Raw genomic sequence first — 10950 nt, 5'->3', positions numbered from 1 at the left:
TCAGTTCCTAGGAGGTGGATCTCAATTGCTCAAAAACCCACCACAACTAGCCCCAGGCCAGCGACGGAGCAAGCCTGGAGCCTGAACTCAGCTCAGCCCTGCAGGCAGATGATCCCTCCAGACAGGGCCAAGACAGTGGTGGGGCAGCTATTGGTGTCATTGCCTGCACCACCGCTGTTCTCAGCATACAGTTACCAGTGTGCATAGCACATGTAGGGAGGCGCAGTCCATGCTTCCAAGGAGCTCACAAGCTAGAATGGATAGAAGACACAGGACAGCAGGTGTCTAGACGCTGGTGGCTGTGAGCAATACAGACTGACTTCCTTCCATATAAGCAGGGATACGTCTTGCTTTTGTTTAGTTTCTTAGTGCAGCGGAACTAAGCGCAGACTCCCCTGGGTGTGCGCACAATGCCTCCAGCACCTGCACGGAGGGCAGGAAGCATCCCTTGGTGTATATGAAAAGTAGCCAGCTTTACACAACAAAATAAAAACCACCTCAAAGAAACCAGAGGACAATCATTCATGAACACCACCGTGGTTATTTGCACAGACAGCAACTGCTCCTTTGTATCGGTTAGTCTATCAGGTAAATAATGCACTTGCCAAAATACACACTTAATGAGGTAATATGCCTTGAAGAACAGCTAAAGCTGTATTTACCTGAGATACACTCAGGTAAGAAACGCAGAAAGACCCGATTAGGAGATGACTGCAGCTGAGCAGGTCATGTGCATTAGGTAAATACACATTTTGTAACCTTCCCCAGAAGGATTTTGTGTTAAAAAAAAACCACACATGCACACAAAAGGTGGAAATCAGAGACTGAAGAGGTTTAATACGGAGTCACTTCCTGCAGTCTGACTTTCATGGCATATACTGGTTGTACGTCCTGGCTTTAGCATTTTGGGGGCTGTATATTTTATTAAAGCACCACTGCAAGCAAGAGTCACCTGGAAAACTAAAAACCTCAGTTACTAACATTTTATTTATCCTAAAGGTGTTCAGGAAGACCTATCACTTTTCCATCTCATACTTTTATTGCCATTAATAAATTCATTACAGCCAAATAGAAATCACTTCCATTCACATCTAACCTATCCTGGATAACAGATATTTATGCTTCAGATCTTCAAAGCTGTCAACTGTGGATCTGAAGGTCTACCAGAGCAGATAAAAAATCTTGGAATAAAGCAGCTAATAATTTGTTGTGGTAAAGACTGGTCTTTAGAAAAGAAAACTGAGGGGGGACCTGATCACAGTCTTCAAATATGTTAAGGGCTGTTCTAAAGAGGACAGTGACCAATTGTTCTCCATGTCCACTGCAGATAGGACAAGAAATGATGGCTTCACCTGCAGCAAGGGAGATTTAGGTCAGACATTAGGAAAAACTTTCTAACTCTCAGGGTAGTTACACTCTGGAACAGTTTCCTGGGGATGCTGTGGCATCTCCATCACTGGAGGTTTTTAACAGGTTTGACAAACCTCTGTCAGGAATGAACCAAGTTTACTTGGTCCTGCCTCAGCCCAGGGGGCTGGATTTACTGACTTTGAGGGCCCTTCCTGTCCTACGTTTCTATGCTTCTATGATTTAACCTACTCTGAAAGGGAAAAATACAACTGAAGTGGGGGAGGGAGTCAGAGAGTAGCCCCCTAAATCAAATACATCCAACAACATAATATATATGGCTAGGTAATACTGGGTAAGATCAGTATTTCTCTAATGTATATGAATGTGTAGATAAAGCGAAGCACTGAACAGAAGCATGCGAGGGGACATTTTGCTAATCCCCTTGACAGCTAGCACATGACTAGGAACAATCCAATAGCAAACTTTTGCTCTCTGCTTTTTTGGCAAGTGAAGTCTTAACTATAGTATTTAGTCAGTCACTACTCTAGACTTCCAGGTATTTTGGGAAGAGACTAACATCTTCCTCGGCGAGTTCAGAGTGTCTCAGAGCATTAGGAAGCTGGTGAGCAGATGCTATTTATTAAAATCTGTGTAAAGCATTTATGGCTACTACAGAAGATTCAAGACACTACTAATTATCCAATATTTATTCCAACACACAGCAATGCAGATACTGAGTCAGAACACAGCTTTAAAAAGAAAATACAAACCCTACACTACCCAGATCAATTCACGTGTTGAATGATTCAATTTCCAAACCCAAATGAAGTGTGATAAATGTACTTTATGCACACAGGGATAGATTATAATCTCAGACAGTGTCGACTGCCACATCTGGCACTCGATCCAACCAGTTTAATGCTTATTATCCAGCTACAATTCCTTATACAGATATAGATATATATATTAACTGTAATGGGACCATAAACTATGCCTGGACTTCAAGAAGTATTTTGACAGATTGTACACAGACATAGGAAAATGTTACAGCATTTATGTTCGTAACTCCCAATAACATGGGAAATATCCACCTGCGGGGGGCTACTGCTGGGAGATAACATTAGTTTTATAGGCTGTATATTACTGCATGTCACATGTGACTTCATTTGCTGTAACCAGTAACTATTGCTTACAAAATACTGGCAGTTAGTACGACCTGCCGCTATTCTGTCTCCAGAATGGCGTGGGGCAAACCCAGGCCGGTCAGGTTCCTTCCCCATCAGTGTGCCATGCAAATGATGGCAAAGCATCACAGCTGAGCTCCAGAAAGTAAGGAAAGCCAAAAGACAGGCAAGCACCAGCTGAACGGGCTTAGCTGCCAGAGGCCCCACTAAATGTACAGAAAAGAATTTGCACTGGCACCTCTGTCACTTCAGGACTCAAGATGAATGAACCTGAGGGAACGGCTTACTGGGAACCACAAGCATCCACTAGAGCAGCATTCTTGCATGTGGCCACTAGGGGCTTTTCTCGTGGCCACAGCCTCCTGGGTGGAGACTGGGGGTGGGGGAAGCAGGGGCCCCCACCCTGGGGCTGCCAGCTGGGAGTGGGCCCTACCCCCCACACACACACCCCTGCAGAGACACAAACGCTGGAGCAGGCAGCCAGTGAGTTCCCCACTTTCCCAGGGGCAGTGGGGTCATGCTTGGGCAGTGGGGTCCCGGGGTTGCCCCCCCATCACTGCTGGCCCCCACTGCCTCCCCTGGCCCCCTATCAAATTTCCCCCATGACCTCTGACCCCCATTGCCTGCCTCCCTACCATCTCCCTATCCAGGGCTTAATTTGTCCCTGGGCTGAGTAAGTCTGCTGTGAAAAGTGATATTTGTATGTTTGTTATTATCACTTTTCACAGCAGACTTAATACTGTAGCTAGCAGGGAGGTTGTGAAAAGTGATATTAACATACAAGTATCACTTTTCACAGCAGCAGACTTACTTGCTAGCAAGTCTAAAAAAAGCAACCAAAAAAGAAAAAGAAACAACAAAAAAAGACAAGACTGTGCAGAGCACCTTATTTGTGTTTCTAGTCTGTTTAGGTCCAGTAAAGAAGAGAGACAACTGTACTTTTTTTTTTTAATTATTGAGTCTGCAAAAAAAAATCCTATGTAAATAAATTACAATGATTTGGATGTATGTGCATATTTGTTTGTTTTTCCTGAAGTCTTTTAGGAAAAACTGCCAGAGCAGCCACCAGCAAGAAGAGTTGGTGGCCACACTCTGAGGTGACCAAAAAATTTGTTGTGAGAACCCCTGAGCAGAGGTTCCCACTTTTTCTTACTGCATACCCCCTTCCAGATCTACCAGCTGCCCACGTACACCAGCCTTCTCATCATGGATAGTGTGTGTGTTCTTTTTAACACACCTGTCTTTAGCCATCTGTAGGTATTTCACTGTTAAGTACAGATATAGTTATAGCAGGACGTATACAACTGGAAAAAAACCCTAAGTTCTGAACTCAGACTGGACAGTTAATGGGCAACTGAGCCCGCGCTGCATGGCGATTGGAGGTGAGGGCTCTGTACGTCAGTGTGTCTGTGTTCTCGTTGGTACATCTTGAAGTAAATTAAGACCCGTCTTTTATAAAACAAATTCCCACAGAGTTTCAAAGCTTCATCCGAATAGCCTATTATGAAACTGCAATAAATACAATTAATAAATAATATCCACCATTACACAATTTTTCCCCATGTATCCCCCAGAGAGGTCTCCTGTACCCCCAGGGGTACACATACCACATTATGGGAACCCCTGCGCTAGAGGGATGAGAAACTAACAAACAGTGCCAGTCATGAAGTGATCAGGCCACTTTAAGCAACTTTCTCCACTGGTAGTAGAAGTATGAGACCTGATCACACAAATAAATGCACTGCATATGTATGAACGCCTTGCGGTTTGTAGGATGAATGGCATTCATGCCTGTAACTAATTTGTGCACAGAGAGACAAATTAGTCTATGAATCTTAGCTTTACGGGTTCTTTGTGCATAATACTAATATTTAAATTTTACTAATTAAAACAAATCAAAATCATACAAGGGCAAAATGAGACAGTCAGATAATTTCAACAGCCTGCTTTCCACCCAAGAGCAGACACATTCACTGTTCAGGCTGACAGTCTGGACTGATAATGTCGCCTCAACTTGGGAGAAGGGGAAGCCACAATCTAACAGTGAGCTGTTGCTGCCTTGGGTTAAGGCAGCAACAGCAGCCCAGACTTAGAGCCAAGAATGGTCCCACTTTCGTCAGCATTTAAAGAGACACTTTCAGACCAAACAGGGGCCCACGTTTAGATTTGGTACCGATGTTTCTATCAGATTGAGGCTTACGTGTCCATGACTTTTTTTTTTTTAAGTGAACTTTAAGTTTTTTTAAATACCAAGTCTTTTCTTGCAAGTGTTTGCAGCCCAAATATCACAGCACTTTGGCATGGCCTGAGAGCCAGAAAATGAAAGACTATAAACAAAAACTAGTGAGTCTAACGGCACTGCTCAAACTTATTAAAAAAAAAAGTAAATAAATAAAAACAATTTAAAATAGTATTCTAAAAGTTGTAAGGATTTAAAGTGGTGCTAAAAAATACCAGGTAAACTGGTTTAATCAATTCATCTGATAGTATCCTTTTACCATTGGTTCAATTTATTTTCCTCGTTTAATTCCATTGGTTTTTGGTTGGGTATGTTTGTAGCAAACCCACATTCCAGGAAACTTCCAGTGTAACTTTCCAAAAGCACTGCCCTGAAATGTTGGTGTAGTGTTCCTATTCGTTACTTGTCACCAATACAGCTGAGTATTGAACTATCTATTTTTACAGATCCTCAAGACTGTGCTCAGCCCTCCTCCTCCCCCACCCCCGTTCCAATAACCTTACAATCTACAATTAGATGGGACACAAGGGTTAGTTCAGTGAGATCATGTGGTACTCATTTCAGGCATGTGCACATCTTGAGAGTTCAATTTAAAGAAAATAACAGTGTTGACTCACTATGTGTAGGCATTTTGAGAGAAGAGAGTTAATGAGGGAAGTGAAGGAGAGGACTGACTAAAACAGAGAGGGAATTCCATGAGTAGGGAAGCTTTCTCCTATCTAACCAGCCTGCTCCTCCCACATTCCTTCAGAGATATGCCATGCCAAACCACTGCATAGACCATCAGGATGGTTTCCATAGTGACATCACAGACAATGTCTTGTGAGATCACAGGGACTGAGGAGGAGGAGCAAAATTACAAAGAAGAGGACTTCTTGTGGCTAATGCATGGATAATCGTTGTGCTGGGAATGAAACAGGTATCACAACTAACTTGACATTGCGGTGAAACCTAATCAAGATGCAGCTCTCATCAGACCACTTATCTCAGGGTTGTCCCCTAAGTATTTCCCAAAGATACAGGATACAATTCTGCTCCAACTTGATTAGGCCAACTCTGCTAGGCAGCCAACTTTTGTCAGCTCCTTGAGTGGTCTCTTAAAACAGATTTTATTGTGTATTTTTAAATTTTCCCCAAGAGCGGCAGTGGCTACACAAATGGATCTCATGCTGAAATTTGCAGGAGTTCTGCACATGGAAGGACAGCAGGACTGCCCCTTAGTGAGAAAGTAGAGGGAGGAAAACAACCTGAAGTGTATAAGTAGTCAGACTGTAAAGCTACAGTGGAAGAATATATTTGGTACTTGGTATAGTACCTTATCAGATGACCTCAGTGTGTTCTGCGGAAAGGGCCAAGTTATATTTTTAATTGTGGTCCGTGGGCTGAGTTTATAAATTAAAGCCACATGCAACTCTCAGTCCACAACTGAGCTCCCACCTAACAGCAATGGAGTTAGCAGAATTGCTGTTACACATATCTTAATTTAGTGAAAGTAAAAATACCAGGCACTTTTAGAACTATGTCTTTTTGCCCTTTGGTTATGTGGTACCTGGCAGATGTGATTACCTGATTTGCACACGCAATTGCTGTGATGCAAATCAGGTACACAGTTGTGTACCTAAATTATTTGAAAATCCGGTTCTGTCACTGTCAGGCTCAAGAGTTAACACTCAACTGAGACAAACGGGATGGTTCACACCCCAACTGTTTAACGCTGTCTACAGTTTGGTGTTGACAATTCTGCACTGTTTTCTATTTAGTTCACATTTGGTTGATTCTCTTTACAATCATAAGGTCTGGACATTTTTAAAGAAAGTTTGTATTCTACAGAATCTGAAGGTCAAAGGGGCTGGAAGATATTTCAAGGAGGCACGTAAACCAGAAACCACATCAATTCACAATAATCCTAGAAAACAGGCAAGGGATAGAGGTACTGCACAGAGAGTTAGTTAGGGTAGAAACAGCAAAGCTAACAGTACATAGTTATATTGCCAAGAAATTTAGGACAGGAAGTGAAGAATCATTATCCAACTGAAAATGCAGGAGAGATTCAGAGACACAATGCAATTACCCAGTTGGAATTTGGCCAGCATCAACCACCACTCTATTCTTAGGTTTAAAGAAAATTTGTCAGAGAATATTTAGAGACTTCAGTTTTACCTCTCATCTACAAATCTGCACCCCACTCCCCCAAGTATCACAGCAGCCCCAGCACTCTGCTGGGGAAATGGTTCAGAACCAACAGAGAGAAAGCATTTCTTATTGCGCTTCTCCAGGACCACCACCTGCAGCAACTGTGTGTCCTTCTCACCCAAGAGCAGGCTTGGAAATATGTATATTTGTTTAATAGTCATCAATGGCCTCTTATGAATATAGTTGAGGGTGTCCATTTCCATTCAGATTTAGCTCATGGATCACCATTCCCATCTGCTGTACAGGTTCAGTGAAATTCATACAAAGGTTATTACTAGATCAAAACAGAGGAAGTGCAAGTGCAAAAACTTTACATGCCAAATGTCTTTCAGAACTTTATTTCCTAGATTAAATAAAGGAAAAATTCAATACCTACTAAAAGTAACACAGCCAAAACAAGATAGGTATCGTAGCAGCTATAGCAGTCCTCCTACAGGAATCAAGTCCCAGCTAAATACCTTTCATTCAAAACTATGGGCTTGGCTACATTTACATTTTATAGCGCTCTAACTTACTGGCTCAGGGGTGTGAAAAATCACCCCCCTGAGCGCAGCAAGTCAGAGTGCTTTAAAGCGCTAGTGTGAACAGGCTCCCAGCTCTCGCAGCTAATCCCCTCGTGGAGGTGGATTACCAGGAGCGCTGGGAGAGCTCTCTCCCAGCGCTCGCGCGCAACCACACTCGCACTTCAAAGCGCTGCTGCGGAAGCGCTCCCGCGACAGCGCTTTGAAGTTTCCCGTGTAGCCATGCCCTATGAAAGTAAAGGTCATCTCAATCTGCGTACACTTATTCAGGGACTTCTTTGTTTAGTGACCAGATTAATTAGCATTTTCTTTTTAATGCAGTCAGTTTTAGTCTTTTGAATTTTGGTGAGAATCAAATCTGGCTACACGCACTTATGAAGCTTTTTTATGAACACATGCACACACGCTATTGTACCTAGAGCAACCTATGCTTCAGAGAAGCAACTGCCATGAAAAGGGTCTCTCGAGAACAATAGAAGCATTTCACCTACAGTATAAATTAACAGCCTGCAAAATTTCAGTTACAGAGAACCCATCCCAAACTCAACAATTTAAGGTACAAAAGTACATCTGAAGTTACTTCCACCACCCACCTCCACCCTGAAGAGTAACCATTTGGATTTCTAACATATAGCTTATTTAGGAAGAAACCATTCTTGGTGTGAAATCTTACATGCCATGTTTACACTGACAAAGTGCTATGAAACTCCACAGTATTGCACAGAGCACCAAAACTATTAAGTACCTTAACTTACCATTCAAAATAGCAGCTTACAGTGTCTGACAGGACCAATTCCTTTTAGAAATACCACAACCCTAAGCATTTGATTAAAGTCTTCCTTATCTCTTCTGAGCTGAGATATGGTACAATCTAACCAATCAGACCAGCCCTTTGCGCTGTGGCCTAAAGAATACCAGAGATCTGACTAAACTGAAGCCATCAAAAAACCCTACTTCTAAAACCAGAAGTCCAAGAAATAAAAAGAAACCCAAGTCTGCATCAGATTTATTTCCTAATAATGCCCCATTGCCATGTAAAGCTACCAGGCATAAGGCTTACAACAGACAGAGTATCAGAAAAAAGGCACAATGTCTGTTCATGCTGTTTAGGAGAAACACCTGTAACACTACAGTAGCAAGAAAAGGGAGGGAGGAGAAATTCCTGTGGCCGGTCACGCAACACGTAAACGCACATTGTATTTCTCAACTCTCTCAAGTTCACTTCTGAGTTTCAACCTCTTTCACACTCAGAAGATGTGCAATCAGTGTAATCTCACATATGAAAGTCAAACTATTGACTCCCTTATTCAGACACCAAAAGGAATGTCCAACATCCCTATTAAGATTTCTTGCCCCTTTTAAATCCATCTCCCACAATACTCAGTTCAGTGGACAATCAACTTCTGCTGCCCAAAGACTTGACAGCAGTTTATCAAAATCAGACCAGGATTTTGAGGAGCGACCCCAAGAGCCACACACTGAATAGTTCTGCTGAAGAACACGCAACCGCCCAAGGAGCGGAGACCCAGTTTAACACAGAATGGCAACAAGGTGAGAGCCACTGGGCCACAATGCTGGGCCCCTCTTCCTTAACCAGCTTCAGAGTGGCTTTCCTTCCTTCCTTCCTTCCTTCCTAGAAGTGGGGCCACACCGGGGGACGAAGTGCTTCACACCCAGCTACAATGTCCAGTTCTGCAGGCTAACTTCTCGCGGCTTGCCGGAGCCACAGGGCAGAGACCCGGCGGACCCCTCCCTTGCCTCTGGGGTGAAGGTCCAGACTCCACTCTCCCCTTTGCTGCCCACCTTTCCTCTCAGCCCGAGACCCCCCCCAGCCAGCCCGAGATCCCCTCCCAGCCAGCCCGAGACCCCCCCCCAGCCAGGCCGAGACCCCCCCCCAGCCAGCCCGAGATCCCCTCCCAGCCAGCCCGAGACCCCCCCCCAGCCAGCCCGAGATCCCCTCCCAGCCAGCCCGAGACCCCCCCCCAGCCAGCCCGAGATCCCCTCCCAGCCAGGCCGAGACCCCCCCCCAGCCAGGCCGAGATCCCCCCCCAGCCAGGCCAGCACCCCCTCTCCTGACACCCTGCCCCCGCTGAAGCCCCCCAACGCTTCCCATCCCTCCTGCCCCCCAGGCACCCGGCTCCCTTTAGCACGTAACCAGCTCAACCCCCCCCCCCCCCCCCACCGGCAGCTGCCCAGGCCCAGCCCCCTGGCCCGGCTCTGAGCCCCTGCCACCGCAGCCTGCGCCGCCCTGGCCTGGCTCGGAGCCCGTTCCCGGCGCAGCCCGCACCCGCAGCCGTGGGGGTCCCGGCCCCGGCCCCTGGGCCCCCAGCCCCTCCCGCGCCAGGGCAGCCCCCTCCCCCTGGCCAGGCCCGCCGGCCTTTGGGGCCCAGCCGGCCGCCGCCCCCCCCCGGCCGGGCCCCGCCCCCCGCGGCCCCCCCTCCCCCGGGGGCCGTCGGGGTGTTTACAGCGGGGGCCGCGCCAGCCCTTCCCCCCACACTCGGCACCACGAGTCCCCAAGCCAGCGACTCACCTCCGCGCACTCTGACCCCCGACCCCGTTCTGAGCGGCAGCCCGGCCGGCCAACCGGAGCGGCCGCTCCCGCCGCCGGGGGCGGGGCTTCCTCCCCGCCGACCCGGACGCAGGCGCGCGGCCGGCCGGCAGCGGGGCCCCCGCCGCGCGGCATCCTGGGGCTTGTAGGCCCGGCGGGGCGCGCTCGCCTGGGGCAGCGGCGGGGCGGGGACCGAGGCTCGACGCCTCCGCTGAGGGGCGCCGGGGCCCAGCCCAGGTCTCGCTGGCCGGGAGGGCAGGTGGCCCCGGCCCTGGGGGTCAGTGGGGCCCGGTCCCGTGGGCGGCGTGGGGCCGATGGGCGGGAACCGGGGTCCCGGCCCTGGGGGTGCAGTGGGGCCAGGTCCCGTGGGTGGTGTGGGGCCAATGGCCAGGAACCAGGGTCCTGGCCCTGGGGGTCAGTGGGGCCCGGTCCTGTGGGCGGCGTGGGGCCGATGGGCGGGAACCGGGGTCCCGTGGGTGGTGTGGGGCCAATGGCCAGGAACTGGGGTCCTGGCCCTGGGGGTCAGTGGGGCCCGGTCCTGTGGGCAGCGTGGGGCCGATGGGCGGGAACCGGGGTCCCGGCCCTGGGGGTGCAGTGGGGCCAGGTCCCGTGGGTGGTGTGGGGCCAATGGCCAGGAACCAGGGTCCTGGCCCTGGGGGTCAGTGGGGCCCGGTCCTGTGGGCGGCGTGGGGCCGATGGGCGGGAACCGGGGTCCCGTGGGTGGTGTGGGGCCAATGGCCAGGAACTGGGGTCCTGGCCCTGGGGGTCAGTGGGGCCCGGTCCTGTGGGCAGCGTGGGGCCGATGGGCGGGAACCGGGGTCCCGGCCCTGGGGGTGCAGTGGGGCCAGGTCCCGTGGGTGGTGTGGGGCCAATGGCCAGGAACCAGGGTCCTGGCCCTGGGGGTCAGTGGGGCCC

At 48.5% G+C, this 10950-nt stretch overlaps 1 protein-coding gene across 3 annotated transcripts in view; it reads right to left on the bottom strand.

Moving 5' to 3' along the window:
- ERI3 (ERI1 exoribonuclease family member 3) overlaps positions 1-10106 on the bottom strand; it is a 245271-nt gene extending 235165 nt beyond the window's left edge. For 2 of the 3 annotated variants that reach the window (XM_048860341.2, XM_048860342.2), the window contains exon 1: positions 10018-10106. The gene's annotated coding sequence lies outside the window, so the exon portion shown is untranslated. Of the gene's footprint in view, positions 1-9952; positions 9990-10017 lie in introns of those variants that run through there. The other variant, XM_048860343.2, reaches the window with a different exon arrangement.
- Between the last annotated feature and the right edge of the window lie 844 nt (positions 10107-10950).

This window comes from Caretta caretta, chromosome 8 (assembly GCF_965140235.1).
Source record: "Caretta caretta isolate rCarCar2 chromosome 8, rCarCar1.hap1, whole genome shotgun sequence".
In the NCBI taxonomy this organism is placed as follows: domain Eukaryota; kingdom Metazoa; phylum Chordata; order Testudines; family Cheloniidae; genus Caretta; species Caretta caretta.
The sequence above is the reverse complement of the archived record's forward strand: the minus strand, read 5'-3'. Positions and strand labels throughout refer to the sequence as shown.